The sequence below is a fragment of the Cheilinus undulatus genome, linkage group 10, assembly GCF_018320785.1.
Source record: "Cheilinus undulatus linkage group 10, ASM1832078v1, whole genome shotgun sequence".
NCBI lineage: Eukaryota > Metazoa > Chordata > Actinopteri > Labriformes > Labridae > Cheilinus > Cheilinus undulatus.
In genome coordinates this window covers 28,160,476-28,177,240 of record NC_054874.1, presented here as the reverse complement: position 1 = coordinate 28,177,240, position 16,765 = coordinate 28,160,476, and the positions used below count along the sequence as shown (strand labels likewise).

At 39.0% G+C, this 16,765-nt stretch overlaps 1 protein-coding gene across 1 annotated transcript in view; it reads left to right on the top strand.

The window, feature by feature from the left end:
* Nucleotides 1-16,765, top strand: part of spock1 (SPARC (osteonectin), cwcv and kazal like domains proteoglycan 1) — a 205,514-nt gene that overhangs the window by 113,053 nt on the left and 75,696 nt on the right. The window lies entirely within an intron of this gene.

Here is a 16,765-nt window from a genome sequence, read left to right as displayed (position 1 = left end):
TTTTAGTTCTGCAGAAAATCATTAACATAAAAAACAATACTTTCCCTTCCAGTTCCACTTACACGTTCTACATTAACATGGCTCATATCCACACCTTGATCATGTGACAATAGGTCAACAGGTTTTCCTTCATATTTTCTCAGTAAATTGCACTTCATTCACGTTTCAAGCTGACAGGCTCTGGGGTTTTCCTCTCTAAAAATTCTAGTTGATCAGATCTGCTTGTCAGCAGTAAGATGCAACCTTAATGTGTGTGATAAATATTTCATATTTTGCACTCTAAGGGCCAAACAGTTTTCATATGTCAGTTGTGAAAAGGATTAATACATAATATGCACCAGTTATCAAAAGAGCCATATTTCAGTATTTGTCTGCACTTCAGTTTGGCTGTTCATTTAACTTTGTGAAATCTAAACCCCCTGTGAGACGAGAAACACAAACTTTAATTTGTATTCCAAATGTTTCTCCTGCTCTCCAAGCACACAGAGCGTGATATTAAGCTGACTTCTAGAAATTACATGTCCCATTCAAATGTCACAACCTTTCTTTTCTTTATTTCACATTAGAATAGTTTTGTTTCCCACTGCCTCTTGAACCTGTTACCGTGATGACAGCTCATTGACCAGCCTATTTATTGGTCGTGCCTGCTGAACCTGTAAGGCCTCTGCCTATGTTGTGTTCAATGCTGAAATTTAAATCTGTGTGAGGTAGTAGGTGTATGTGTGGGTGACACTGGCCTGTGTCCCAGGCAGCCTAGCTCTCCCTGTGGGTGTCACTGAACAGACATCTGCTGTACTCAGACTCATATGTTCCTGGCACAAAGTGGCCTGAGCTGACCCAGTACTAAGAGGGCGAAGTTATATCGTGGTGAAAAACTTTCTCAATAGAGATCTGAAGTTTTGATTCAGTTTTACTTATACTGTTTTCAATCTGGTTTGATATCTTGGTTTCTTATCTTCTTGAAGATATGAGATACCAAGATGTAAGATGTTTTACCCTTTTATTGATTGTATAATTCAATCATGGTCAATATGATCTGACTGGTTGACAAAAAAATATACTAAAACCCCTTAAATGTCAAAGTGAAAACAGATTTCTACAAAGTAATGTCAATTCAACAAAAATATGTAAGGTAAAATAAGTGACTGCAGAAATATTCACCCTTTTTAAAGAGACTCACTTAATTCAATAGAGGTCCAGCCACTTGGTGCTAGTAGTCTCTTAATTAGTGAAAGTGGGATCCGCTGAATACAGGGAATGTGTCTGTGTCTGGAAGGTCCAGTCACCGGTTAATTAGTATTCCTGACTACCATTACACCATGAATACAAAAGAAACACTCCAAGCAACTCAGAGAAAAGGTTGTTGAAAAGTACAAATCAGGGGATGGGAACAAAAAATTCCAAGACACTCAACATTTAATTGTTCAGTTAAACCTATCATCAAGAAATGGAAGCAATATGACACATGCGTAAATCTGCCTAGATCAGACCATCCTCACAAACTAAGTGACTGTGCAACAAGGAGACTTGTGAGAGAGGTCACCAAGACACTAATGACGACTCTGAAGGAGTTACAAGCTTCAGCTGCAGGGATGGAGAGATTCTATATACAACAACTGTTGCCCAGGATTTTAATCAGTCAAAGCTTTATGGGAGTGGCAAAAAGAAAGCCATTGTTTAAGAAAACTCATATTAAATCTCGACTAGACTTCACCAAAAGGCATGTGGGAGTCTCCATGGTCAAGTGTGAGAAAGTTCTTTGATCCTATGAGACCAAAATGGTGCTTTTTGGCCATCAGGCAAGATGTTAAGTTTGGTGGACACCAAACACTGCACATCACCACAAACAAACCATCCTCACTTTGAAGCATGGTGGTGGCAGCATCACGATGTGGGGATGCTTCTGGGCAGCCACCCTGGAAAGCTTGTAATGGTAGAGAGTAAAATTAATGTGGCAAACTATAGGAAAGTCCTGGAGGACAATCTTATTAGTCTGCAAGAGAACTACAGCTTGGGAGATTTATATTCCAGCAAGGCAATGATCCAAGGCATACAGCGAAAGCTACACAGAAATGGTTTCAAGACAAAAAGGGTGAATGTTCTGGAGAGGATGAGTCAAAGCCCAGGCCTTAATCCAGCAGAGAATTTGTGGCTGGGTTTGAAAAGGACTGTTCACACCTGATCCCTGTGCAGCCCAACAGATCTTGAGCAGTTTTGCAAAGAATAATAGAGTGAAATTGCAGAGTCCAGATGTGCAAGCCTGATTGAGACCTATCCACAGTCTCAGTGCTGTGATTGCAGCCAAAGGTGCATCTACTAAATACTGACTTTAAGGGACCGAATATTTATGCAACCACTTATTTTACCTTACATATTTTTGTTGAATTAACATTACTTTGTGGAAGTCTGTTTTCACTTTAACATTTAAGAGTTTTTCTGTCAAAAAAGCAAAATTATGTTGACAATAATTTATTTATGAAATCAATAACAGGATAAAACATGCAAGGAGGTGAATACTTTTTATAGGCACTGTTGTTTTCTGTTGCCTCTTTCACACATGCACTCCTGAAAATATAAAGAAAAATTCTGCCCCAAAGTCCCTCTTTCACACATGAGCCTTACAGTGCTACAGTATGGGTACATATTCATGTCATCATGTTTTATTTTTCACAGTATAACAAATAGAGTGGAAAATATTTCAGTAGTGAGTAGAAGAGAGTATGAAGAAGCCTCATCAAGTGCGGGAAAATCCCTTTTTTTCACAGGTTGCATGATATTAATGATCATGACACTAACTGATCATGCATGTTTATTGATCCCTCTCAGATCAGTGTTGCTTTGGAGAAAAGCATCTGCCAAATGAAGTAATAACTAACTGTCACATCAACACCACCCACACACTTGCATTGTATTTCCCTGACTTACCTGCTGTGTTCACAGATCGGCTCCCTTCAGCTTGCACAGGTGCTTTCTTATGGAAATATTTACCGCCAGGATCAAGTGAACATTTTCACTTGATCATGTTTCAACTACAATTCAATGAAGTTTTAGTCTCATCCAATGAAGTTAAAGCAATGGTAAAATGCTTTTTAAGATGGTAATGCCTCCTGGTCTTTAAAGATCCTCATTTGACAACATTTTTGTTGCTTCAACTCAGCAAATACGTGCGTGCTATCCTGCATATGCTGATAAATTACACAGTGCTGGCTTTGATAGTTGATATCTGTTGATAGCTGTTGTTATATAGGTTTTTTGCAAATGACATCACACAGCAGCGGTTAAATTCCCTTGGGGACAAGAAGTGATTTCTACATAGAGAAATTTTACCGAAAAGGTTCTGTTTTGAGCTGTTTACGGCTATGCCAAGTGTTCAAAGTGCAAAAGTAAAAACATTTTATTCTTAAGCTATTTTTGTGTCCCAAACATAGCAAGATTCAGGCAAAAAATAACGTTTAAAATCTCACAGTGTACGACAGCAAGCAGGAATTTAAAAAGCCTCCATCTATTGCCTTGATGAGCAGTGTCACACTCTGCTCATGTATGGTCCGTTTCCATGAAAGCAGTCCAGTTTGGTTCAGCACAGTTTCTCCATAGATTAGCACATTAAATACTGATCCTGTCCACGTTTCCTCAGCTGATGTCCATCCAGTCTTCTTTGTTGTGATGGGAAATTAGGCTCAGCTTAGTAGAGCTGGTTGTTTGGCTCTCAAATGGCTCTTTATTTGGCAGCAGTTTGGCTTTTTTAAATGTGCATTAAATAATCTCAAAGGATGGAGGAAAGTAAACTGGCGCTCAAGTGGGAGCTAGCTACAGTGGCTCACATCAAAGAGCTGTTTCATAGAAAAGTCTCGTTCGTAAACGGCACATCATCGCTCAGTTTCTTATTCCACAAGATTTATTGGGTTGATAGGGTACCACCATTTAATTAAAAGCATGTTTGTGACAAAATGAGGATTTTTTTTATATAAATGTTAAAGAAATTCAGCTAGCCTCTTAGCTCCTTACAAGACTCTTCCAGAATCTTGTCTCCATTAATTTGGATTGACAACGCTAGGAGGTGTGCAGGACTGATTACATTTGTGATATTTATCGCCTCCACACCAGGTAAATTGATTAAACTGGAAAAATAACTTTGACAAAGTGTAGGGATCGTACTCAATGTAGGGGTGGACGATATGGAAAAAAAGGTATCACACTTTTTTGTATGGCCAGATCATGACCTTGATTTTATCACTTTTTTTCCATTCAATTTTAAGACAAATTTGTAAGTTTTGAGAAGAAAAACAACATTTTTCCCTTTAAATACTGTGTCAAGAAGTCAGTTTTTTTTCTTTTCGTTCTGCACTAACCTGTTGGCCAATGTATTAAATCCTTAATTTTTTTTTCTTTTTTAAATTTATTTTATAGTTGGCACTATGAGGTAAGGGAGTCTGGAGGTCTTCTCCCACAATATATTCAAGCCCCAAACTTTTATTTTCCTGCATTCTGATCTATTAAATGAAACCAATTTCTGCACCACTTTAAATGATTATTTTTGTGTTGTTGTTTTGTTTTTGTGTAGTTCTTCTTTAGTGTTTATTGGGCATATTTAACATCTTGATTTTCATTTTAAAGCGCGGACTATAAATAGAATCCCTAAAGCTTAAAACAAGTAGTCTAATCATATACATTTTTATATTGCAGAGTTACTTCAGTCTTGTTTACATACTGCTAAGTAAGAAAATATAAATATATCCCAGAAATTGATGTATTTTTGAGACATGTGGTTGTGCAGTGAAGTAGTGACTGTATGTTACTTCAACACAAACTTGAGTTTTATGTTAAAAAGGGTCGTGAAGAAGGTAAATTTACAGCAGTGAATCTGGCTGTGATGAGCGGTGAGGAAGTCTACCTGTCACACTCATACCTGCTCACAATGGAGCAGAGAGGAAGAGGAGATGAAGGCTGATATGCTGCAGCATCATGCATGTCAGTTAAGAAACCACGTAAATCAATGATTATACGTGAGCGTGTCACTGATATAACTGATCTTGTGATAACGTGCAGGGTTTCTTTAATAGCATGCCTTTTTGTTTGTTTGTTTCTGTGTTTTTATGCCCCAAAGACTTATTGATTGGTTGAGTGGGTGTTATTGCAGCCAAGCAAGTATTTCTTTGGTCAACTACAGGCCTATGAAATAGTAGTGCAGTGCTGATCTAATGGTGCAATAACTTTGAACAGGAAGAATGGCATCTGTCCCATTTCCACACACTATCCTGGTTGCCTGCTTTCATCACTGTGCAGCTTTGGCAGCAGGCTGCAGTTAATGCATCTACAGCTTGTTGTTACAAGTTCATACTCTAGCTTTCAGCTAAAAGAATCCTGTTAGTTTATCACAATGTGGATGAAGCTGAAAGAGTAAGAGGAATTGTGAGAGAACAAAAAGCTGGCCAAAAACTAGCAACTTGACAGAAGAGTGTACATCCCTGCAGAATTAATTCAGAACTAAATTTCAACATAATCTTACAACATATCCTAACCTATACTTATCCAGCCAGGGTTTTCTTTTTTGTCTGTTTTTCAGTAATTCCTCCTTAGAGATTTGGTTGTTTTCAGTTGAATTGTACATGTTATAGGTTACATTAAAGGCGAAAAAAGTTCGGAAATTATATCCTCGTCTTTTACATCACAAAATCCTACTATTTTTAAGAAGGGTGTGCAGATGTTTTTTACCCACTGAATTTGTTAAAGTAAAAACTGTTGTAAGACAGAAAGGAGGTGCAGTCAGTAAACATCCCAGGCAGTAATCAATGATACCTGGAGCCTGCTGGGATGCAGAAGAAGCAAATACACACAGTCACAGCAAGGGTACTGCTCATTTAATGAGCAGATTAAGATAATTATATCAGCTACACAACTAAGTTTCTGTTTGGGTTGAAGTATAGAGTGTTGCAGAAGGAGAGGCACTGAAGAGTAGCGATTCAGAGGAATAGATATTAGGAGAGGGTTCCCAGAGAACAGAGAGAATTGTTACTGCACTACACCTCAAGTTTAGAAAGGCAGAGCCAAACCAAGCTGAGAATCAATGGACCGCAGTGTGCAAACTGTGCTGAACATGCTGTTTTTCAACTTTTTTGTTACAATCCCTGCTGTCTAAAAACTTGTTAAGACTGCTGTTTTTAGAGTGCTCCTTACAAACATTTATGGGGTTGCATCTGCTACTGGATCCATCAGAATCAGAGCTTCTTTTGTGGCTTGAAATTTCAAACCCCCCAAAAAAATTTTGGACTGTTAATGACTGGCAACCAGTCCAGGGTGATCTCTGGCTCTTGCCTAATGACAACTGGGCTCCAGCCCCATGCAGCCCTGAGTACAATAAGTGCTAGAGATAATGAATAGATCAATGCATGTGTAACAGGCAATTTTATGAAGTAAAAAATACACTGAATTTAAAAAAAAGCAAGCACTGTTATTCAGAAGGAAAATTGATTTATTACAAAAAGATGAACAATTTACCCTTAAGTCTGGCATTCATGATATAATCTACAGTTGAGTGTGATGTGAATGATGCAAGTACAGGCCACTAACAAACATAACAAATCAGTAATGGTCAAAGCATAAAGTGTGATTAAAGATTGACACGTAGCCTGTTTATATAGATGTCAATTATCATTATCCAAAGGTAGTTTAACTCTGAATGTGCTTTTAATCATATTGCCCCACCTTTATCAGCCAAGACAACAAACTCAGTTAAAGACTGATCAGTTGGCTTCCTTCAATCCAACTTTGAAGACACCTAGACTGACATACAGCCTTTTGGATTGCAGTTACCTCAGGCAGCATCAAAACAGATTCTTGCCGTCATTATGCCTTTGTACTCATACATAGCATGTAATACTGCATAATTTTGGTATCCCACTGGTTTATCACATTACCTGCATATTACAGCATTGTTGAAGTGTGAGAGGTATGTCATGTAAAACACAGCAGGAGCTCACACAGCACTGTTCCACCATGCAGGCTCTGAATAAATACACACTGCCAACATAATACACCTCTGCTACTACCTTCAATGGTAAATAAGAGGTGGAACAACTTTGACCTATCACTCTGTCTCTGTGCAGGACAAAAAAAAATGAGGTGTAACAAAGACGTAACTGACTGTAAGAAGTTACAGACTTCTATAATGCACTATAATACACTCTAGGACCTTATGTTAAGATGAATGTGCCGTACAGGTGTGAATCCCAATAACTTTTTACTTTATTTAACTGAGCCAAAGGTGGAAAACAAGATCATTTCAAAATAGAATTAGTGTCTTTGTGTTTATCTATTAAAGAGGAAAAAACACCAGGCCAACATTCTGACATTTTGTTCATGAACTGAAGTCTTAGTAAATTCACTGGCTTTCTTAATCCAAACAGTTAAATTAAATTTTTAGATTTGCTCATGAAGCACAGATTAAAGCCATTTTAGTAATTAAAGGAGTTTTGAGCAATTACAGTAACAGAGCCAGAGCTGGATTGGTAATCTGGCATACCAGGACACACTTTGGGGCCAGTATTATTTATCCTTTATAAATAATTTAATTTATAAATTATATATATATATATATATATATATATATATATATATATATTTATTTATTTTTTTTTTTAATTTTAATTATTTCCCCCGTGAAGCACTGGCTCTTATAGCAGGGGCACTAGTCCATTGGTTGTCCTTTATAATGAGCATTAGGGGAGTGAGTGAGTGCATGTCTTTCCCTCACTCTCTTCCCATGTTTCCTGTCTCTCTTCAGGTGTTCTATCTAAATAACGGCAAAAAGCCAAATCTTGAAAAAAAAGAGAGAGAAATATACAGCATTATCAAATGCTAATTAAACTATTGTGTAGAAAAAAGTTTTAGAAGCAGTTGCACAAATGGTGGAGCTTTAGCTTTTTTAGCTTTAGCTAAAGCTGACATAGCTATGCTAGCTACATAAGCTAACGTAGCTAAGTTAGCTTTAGCAATGTGAGGTTTTGCACACATAGTTAAAGCTAACGTTGCCATGTAGAGTATGTAGCTGCTTTGTGATGCCAGCTTTAGCAACTTTGCTACATTTTCTACACAGCTTATGCAGCTGATGTAGCTTCCTAAGTTACACTCTTCATGGAGGACAAGCTTTTGTCCTGTGAGCAGACTGTTTGCACAGCTTTATTTATTACGTTCAGTCATTAGGCTTTACAGGTCAGGTTTTTAACTTTAACTTTTAATCTGAATTTATGTTGAAAACTTTAGTGTTTATTTCCATTCTGAATGAGACAGCATCTCACATGAATGGTCTGTGAGAGTGGCCATGCAGTGTATGGTCTGCAGCTAGACCCCTCTCTACTTTACTGACCCAGGGCTCCGTAACTAATGAGATCTTTGATATAAAGATTTTATCTTTATGTCAAACTAATTTGCCAATTACTCCCTCCCCGATGGGGAGGAGACACGGTGAGACAAAGCATTAGCTTCGCTACGTGTGGACTGTCATGGCAGAAACACCCATGGTCTCACCACTTGACTGGAAGTCATGACAGAGGGTGAATATTCCTCTATTCCTCCCAGCTTTGTGAGTATTTTCACTACAATTCACTGTCTTTCTCTCTGTTACGCTCTGACTCGTCCCCTCGACCAGGCGTGTGTCCTTCAAAGTCTATAAAGTCCAAAACTTTAATTAAGTTACTCATGTCCATGTTGATGGAGGTAAAAATATATATAAATACATTAGTGCTCCTTTCTTTTCTACTTCCAACCGTTTCTTTGTAAAGGCACTATCAGAACCACAAGAGAGAAAAATTAGCACATCCACACACACTCTCTCTCTCTCTCTCTCTCTCTCTCTCTCTCTCTTTCTCTCTCTCTCTCTCTCTCTCTCTCTTTCTCTCTCTCTCTCTTTTTACAAAACAAACACATAATTTCAGTCTTGAACACACTTGTCCGTAAAAGTTTGACTACACAGCCACACTTCCTGTCTGTAATATTAATATTAAAACAGATTTTTCAGTTTTTAATTGAGCTGAGATGCAACAAGAAACAACTAGCCTTGCAGACACCCTGAAAACCATGTATGCTATTGTTCATTCCTATGACTTTTCGGAGTCGTTCTTTGAATGTTTATATAAACTGCATTATTATCTGCTTGGTCCCATCTGTAATGGTTGGAGAGTTGCCCTGAAAAGGCCTTGAAGCTGTAGAAAGAGTCCTTGGCAGCAGATAACAGCTGCACTGTAAGCCTGACCAGTGTTAGAATCAGCCTGTTTCATTCTGGCTTCTTGTATATGGGCATGCCCAACAGATTTGTGAGGCTGTGATTGCGGTGCATTATCCAGAGAGCGAAGTCAAAGGGAGGATTACAAATGGCCGCCAGTGGGCAGTTATCACTGCCAGTCCAGAGGAGCAGGAAGAGTCGAACTGGCACAAACAGAGGACATAACACAGACACAGACAGAGGGAAAAATACAAGTTAAGTTTATAATTTTCATTTCAGGTGTTTATTTCTCTTGTCCATCTGCCTAATTGGATTACATGGTGAATAAGTGGTTGCTATAGGAACAGATTTGGCTGCAGAGAGTCATTTGTGATGGACTCTGGTTTGGCAGCAGCAGCAGCCGCCACAAATACAAAGCCTCAAAAATCTGGAGCTTCCAAATTGCCAATCAGCGTGATTAGACGTGACATTGTGTTTTCCCAGCAGAGGGCTCGTCGTTGTTCTATATTTCATCAGTTATTTCTCCATCTCGCTGAGCCCAAGTCTCTCTGAAGATATGCTGTCTGTCTGCTCCCATTCCTCATCGGCCCGTCTTTAATCTCCTCTAACTCTGTCGCCGCTACTTAATACATTCTCATATAACCATCTTTGATCTGCGCCTGGAGCTGCTAAAAGAATCTGAAAGAGAGAAGCTGATAAGAAAGGAGACAGATAGGACGACAAACAACCGTGAGCACCTCGGGTCTGTGCATTAAATGGAGTGTGAGCTGGAGCAGGAACAGATATCTCATTTTGGCGTAATGTGCTAAGGTCTTGTGGCGGGCTCTCTCGGCGCTCTCTAAACATTGTTTACCACTCTGATTTTTAATGGCCTGTTGGCCACATCATAAAGAGTGACTCAACATCCACGACCTCACAGCTCTGCTGTTATCTCGTTCCTTCAGAAGGGTAAGCATTCGCAGTGTTAAGTCTCTCTAGAGCTGAAACGAACAAGTGCATTTTACAGTGATTTTAAGCCTATGTAGTAAATTAACCACACACTCACAGAGGAGGTAATCAGTGATGCATAGAGCATGCTGGGACACAGAGGAAACAAATACACACCGAGGGTATTGTTAATTTTAATGAGCAAATGAATCTAATTGTATCAGCTAAGCAGGTTCATTTCTGTGTAGCTTGGAATGGAAGAAAATTAGGGATTAGGAAAGGGTTAATGTTTGCAGACAGAGCCACAGGGAGCACAGTGAATTGTAACTGCCCTACACCTCGAGTTTAGAAAGGCTGAGCCAAAACCAACAGCTGCGAACTCAAAGCAAAATGAAGCTGTGAATCAATAGACTGCAGTGTGCAGACAGTGCTGAACACATTTTCAAGGGGAGATGCCTTCTGTAGTAGATCATAGAAAGAGTGGATTCTGCCCTTTGAGCTGTTTTTTTGCAATAAAAGCCCCCAAAGATTATTTAAGATAAATAAACCTTAGAGTAGTGGTTCTCACACTTAATTTGCCCAAAGCACACCTAAAATCAAGCCAGGATCTCAAGGCACACTTTATACTTATCCATGTACTATAAAATCACCTCTTTAAAACATGTGAAAGTATATTTAGTTATCATATAGTTATATATGGTTGTACAAATTCCCACGACACCTAAACTTCATCAGGGTACACCAGTGTGAGATGTAAGAGCCACTGCCTTAGAGGATATATGGACAGACATCTTGCAGTCAAAGCAGGAGGCCTTGGAATAAATGCTAACAATCCAAATTGACATCAGAGCAGAGGGCATATTGACAAAAACTTTTCCTGCATTATTTACAATCTATGGTCTGTCCTTTATCAAAGCTGTATTCCCAAATAAGTATAAGAGAGAAACGAGTTCAGGTTAATCATCTCAGGGTGTTAATGTCATAGCCTACAGACAGATATGACAAACCTCTTGTACCTCAGTGTTTGCCTGCTCTGCTCACTCCCTGAGGCTCTTGCTCTGCTGGCCTGTGTCCACACGGGATCTTGTTCTGCAGTGTGTTTGTTAGAGCGAGGATGGATTATTGTTTTTGTATCTGGATGGATAGGGGCATTACTCATCTCCCTCTTGGCTCAGTCTTGTGTTTGTGTGGTAATGATACTGCCATGATTATTCCTTCAGACAAAAAAACATGTACTAAATCTGGTTTTGGATTTAAGGGGTAATCAGGAAAACGAAAATACAAACCCATGGTTTGGACTGTGAAGCTTCGAACCCAAAAACGAAACATTTGTCTAATATAAGGATGTTGATAATCAGAATTAACACTTTGATTTTCTGAAAAGGTTAAGTTAAATCCAGTCACATGTGCCTGGAAGCTTTAAGCTCAATCTAGCTCAGCTCAGCTAGGAAGAAAACCTTAAAGGGGGTTCCATCCAGGGAGCCTGGCTAGTTGAAAAGAAAAACAAAGAACCAGACCTTTAGCAACACTTTCTATTGACTTCACTTTTGCTTATTTGTACAACTGTACAGCCTGGACTAAAACAGTAGTTTTCCAGATCTTTATTATTCTTTATTAAATTGACTACTTCTTGGCAAACAAGCCATCAGTCAAGAAAGTGGGGAGAGCCAGTTTGAAAATATGAGGTGTTGTAGTTTTATGTTAGAGTTGTCTTTGAAAAACATACAAACAACAACAAAACATTTAAAATGTGCTGTTGATTTTTTTTTTTTTTTTAGTTTGCTAACATATATTGCCATATTCCAGCTCCTCTTAAACACTGGCTAAAATATTCTTCAATGACACCAATATTTTTTTCTCATTTTCTTGAAATATGGCTTAAATCAAGCATGAATGGTAAATGGGAGCTTGTGCTACTCTTTTCTCATCATCTTGACTAATGAAAGCGCTTTTACACTGTAGGCCACTAATCACAGTACATTCACACTGATGGCAAAGGCCGTTATACAGGGTAGCCATCAGTATTAGCTTATTCTATTCATTTGCATACTTATACATTCACACGCCAGTGATGCAGCAGAAGGAGGTTCTTTGGGATAAGTATCTTGGAGAAGTTGCTTTGCAAGATCTTTTCCTTATGACAGGTACGTCTGAGGGAAACATATCCAACAAGATATGAAGAAAACTCCCACAAACTGTCCAGCTTGCACTAGAAAGGTTATTTATTTGCTAAGTTTCAGAACTATTGTTGATTTTTTTAGGGGTGTCTCATCTTTGGGGTCCTTTTCATAAATGGGAGGTTAAACTAGAGTTTTGAAATAGAATTGGAAATCCCGCTGCTTTACTGGACTGTTTCCTGTATTTACTGAAAATTGTCTGTCTTTTGGGACTCGTAGTCCCCTTCAAGCCTATTATAGTTAGCTAAAACTAATTAAATATATTAAATAAACTAACACTATATGGTGTGCTGACAAAAGTAGCTAACATAGAATAAAACTAGGAACAAAATCTCCGTAGTTTTGGTCTTTGACTGCAGCATATCAACTGGCATGTACATCAAAGCCTTTAGAGAGTGTAATGGTCTGATTTGATTGCAGAAGACTCTACACAATGGCAATTTTAGGCCTTGAGTTGTGTTCACATAAAATTTGAATACATAAAATGAGTGAAGAGTAGCCTTTTTCAATCTGTAATTACAATTCTATGGTGTTTACTTTTTTTTCCTTTTTGGGTCTCACCCCTAACAAATATCAATTAATGCAAAAGAAAAAAAAATCAACTTAAAATAAAAAAACAAGGCATTTTTGCTGAATAAGAACTGATCTAAACTAACAAACCAGCAGCAAACACTAAGGGTGTACTCACACTAGGCCACCGTACCGTGCCTGGGCTCATTTCAGCCTAAAGTCCGGTATGTTTGGCCAGTGTCAGTGCAATCGTTCCATGCTTCAGCACGGCATGCTTCGCAGCCCCGGCACGGATGGACGAGGTGGGCGCAGGCACGGCACGGATGCAAATGAAGGAGCACAAGCACAGGAATGTGACGTAGTGTGAAGTAACAACAAGAGGACCTGCTCCAGAGCGCAGAGAGCACACCAGGCAGCAGCTGCATGCTAGAGACAGCAGGATCCCAGTCCAGTCCACATTTTTGACCAGTTTCTGGCAAAGTCAGACTTAAATGACTGTAAGAGGATTTTTGGTTTGTAAAATAAAGCGTCTTCCCTTGTTTTAGTCACAAACAGCAGCTGACAGGATAACAAACACAGTTCATCCTCCGTGCAAAAAGGAGAATGCCAAATACGCGGACAAATGTGTGCTGGGGTTAATCACACACCTGATTTAACCTCTCTTATTAAAAAATTAAAATGCCAAACTATCATCCACTGAAATAACCTACCTGTGATTCTATTTCATGTCACCAGGAAGTGAAAGTGGGATCTTGAGCGCTGACGTTTGAACGGAACATCGTTTATTAACCCTGAGGCTTAAAAAGTCTGGGTTTCATTCAGCAGAAGTGCTTGGAACTCTGAGCAGGCTCCAGATTATATGCTGTGAGCGATAACTCTCTGTTAGGAACCACTTTTTCTCTCTCTCTCCTCACTGGGCTCTGTATAGTTAATGTAGCTGATTCCAGGTCAGGGGAATTAATTCTGGTGTCAGATCAGATATCGTATAAATCTGTAACTATTTTATAGCCTAAAAAACAACAATTATGCATACTGGGTCATCAACGGTGGATGCTTCATGTCATGATGTCGGCGCGTGACGTATCTGTGCCTAGGCCTGGATGCGTTGAGCAGTCTAAATGCGGGCCAAAGGGGGGACAGGGAAGGGGGTCAAATGGGCTTCAGCACGGTTAGAATACGGCACGGATGGCCTAGTGTGAGTACACCCTAATTTAAAAGTAAACTGAAATTGTACCCAAAAAGTAAAAAATAAATAAAAAAGTAAAAAAAAATAATGAAAAATCTGACACTATAATAACATTGGTCCCCTTATTTGAAATCATTAATTTTATACTTGTTGAAAATTGCATTTTATGTGTTTAGAAGCCTTAATCAGGAAGATGATGATTGTTGTTCATTTTGCTAATTTTCTGATGAGATCTGACGTCATGAATACAAGTTGGTTGCAGGTGTGTGGCCACTTCCTATGTTATTTGTCCTCCCTTTTTTAACATACTGTTTGCCTGATGAAGGTCTAGTACACAAACATTGCAAATAAATTACCTCTCTATTGCAAGTTGGACTGTTTTTTGTTGGGTTAAGCATCTTGCCACAGGGCACATCAACATGTGACTACAAAAGCTGGGCCAAATCTCAGAGAATGGCATGCACCATTGTGCAGAATTAGCACCTGCTGTCTGCTCTGTTTAGCACCTTATCCTAATCGTGCTTGCATGTCTGAAAAGCTTGGAAGCTGAGTGCACTTTGTGCCTGTATCGCCACTAGCCATTTGGCAAATCACTGGCTTTGTGCCAAGATCACAGAAGACAGGACAGCGATAGAGTCAGACAGAGAAAAGAAAACCACAATGATCAGACCAAGAACTGCAGAAACATGCATCCAAACATCAGTCAAGAGAGAGAAAATGTTTATGAGAACAGAGGCGATGACTTAAGTTTATTCTGCCAGATGATTAAAACATAACATGACTGTTTTCGATTTCGCCAAAGCAGCAAACACAGGTCTCAGCACCTAAGATAATTAAATGCCAAAGACTGACATGAACTCATGCATACCTGAGCGCACACACAGAAAGTCATAATCATACAACAAACTCACTTGAATTAAAAGGGTTGACAGATTTTACAATCTGACATCATAGTGGCAGGACATTTTTGAGGCTGAAGAACAGATGCCTACTGTTCGTCAATATATGTTCATTAACTTCGAGCTGCCCATGGTGCTGAAAGTTATTGAACCTTCACGTACTGTACATGCACCACTTGTTCATGAATCACAACAGTACAGTCATGGACGAAAGTACTGGCACCCCTGGAATTTTTACAGAAAATACACCATTTCTCCCAGAAATTGTTGCAATTACAAATGTTTTTTGGTATACACATGTTTATTTCCTTTGTGTGCATTGGAACAACACAAAAAAACTGAGGAAAAAAGACATAATTGACATAATTTCACACAAAACTTAAAAAACGGGCCAGTCAAAATTATTGTCACCCTCAACTTAATATTTGGTTGCACACCCTTGGGAAAAAATAACTGAAACCAATGGCTTGCTTTAACCATCATCAAGCTTCTTAAACCTATCAACTGGATTTTTGGACAACTCCTCTTTTGCAAACTGCTCCAGGTCTCTCAGATTTGAAGGGTGCTTCCTTCAACAGCAGTTTTGAGATCTCTCCATAGGTATTCAATGGGATTTAGATCCGGACTCATTGCTGGCCATTTCAGAATTCTCCAGCGCTTTGACTCCAACCATTTCTTGGTGCTTTTTGAGGTATGCTTGGGTCATGGTCCTGCTGGAACACCCATGACCTCTGACACTGACCCAGCTTTCTGACACTAGGCACTACATTGCAATGTATTCCTCTCACATAGTCAAGGCACCCAGTGCCAGAGGCAGCAAAATAACCCCAAAACATCTTTGAACCTCCACCATGTTTGACTGTAGGTACTGTGTTCTTTCCTTTGTAGGCCTCATTCTGTTTTCTGTGAACAGTAGAATGACTGCTTTTCCAAAAGCTCTACCTTAGTCTCATCTGTCGACAAAATGTTCTCCCAGAAGGATTGAGGCTTACTCAGGTACATTTTTGCAAACTCCAGTCTGGCTTTTTTTATGTGTCTGGGGTTCTCCTCAGTCTCCTGTCATAGGGCTTCATCTCATTCAGATTACGATGTATGGTCTGAGCTGACACTTTTGCACCCTGAGTCTGCAGGACAACCTGAATATATGTGGAAGTTGACTGAGGATGTTTATCCACATTCCAACTATCCTGCGTTGCATTCTTTTGTAAATTTTTGTCTTCTGTCCATGTCCAGGGAGATTAGCCACAGTTCCATGGGTTATAAACTTCTTGATTATATTATGCACAGTAGACAAAGAGATTTCAAGATCTCTGGAGATGGTCTTGAAACCTTGAAATTGTTCATATTTTTCCACAATTTTGCCTCAGACAATTCTCAGCTCTCCTTTCTCTTCTCCATGCTTGGTGTGACACACACAGGCACACAACACAAAGGTTGAGTCAACTTTTAGACATTCTAACTGGCTTCAGGTGTGATTTCTTTATTGCCAGCACCCGTTACTGCCACAGGTGAGTTTAAATGAACATCACATGCTTGAAATAAATTGATTTACCCACAGTTGTAAATGGGTGCCAATAATTTTGTCCAGACCATTTTTGAGTTTTGTTTAAAATTATGCAAATTTTTGCTTTTTTCTTCATTTTTTTTGTGTTGTTCCAATGCACATAAATTAAGTAAACACATGTTGTCCAAAAACATTTGTAATTGCAAGAATTTCTGGGAGGAATGGTGTATTTTCTGTAAAAATTCAAGGGATGCCAATCCTGTCATCCATGACTGTGTATTATTTCTGCTTTCAATAAACGCTACGAAGCAACCAAGGTGTTAAGGATAGGCCACCTATTTTATT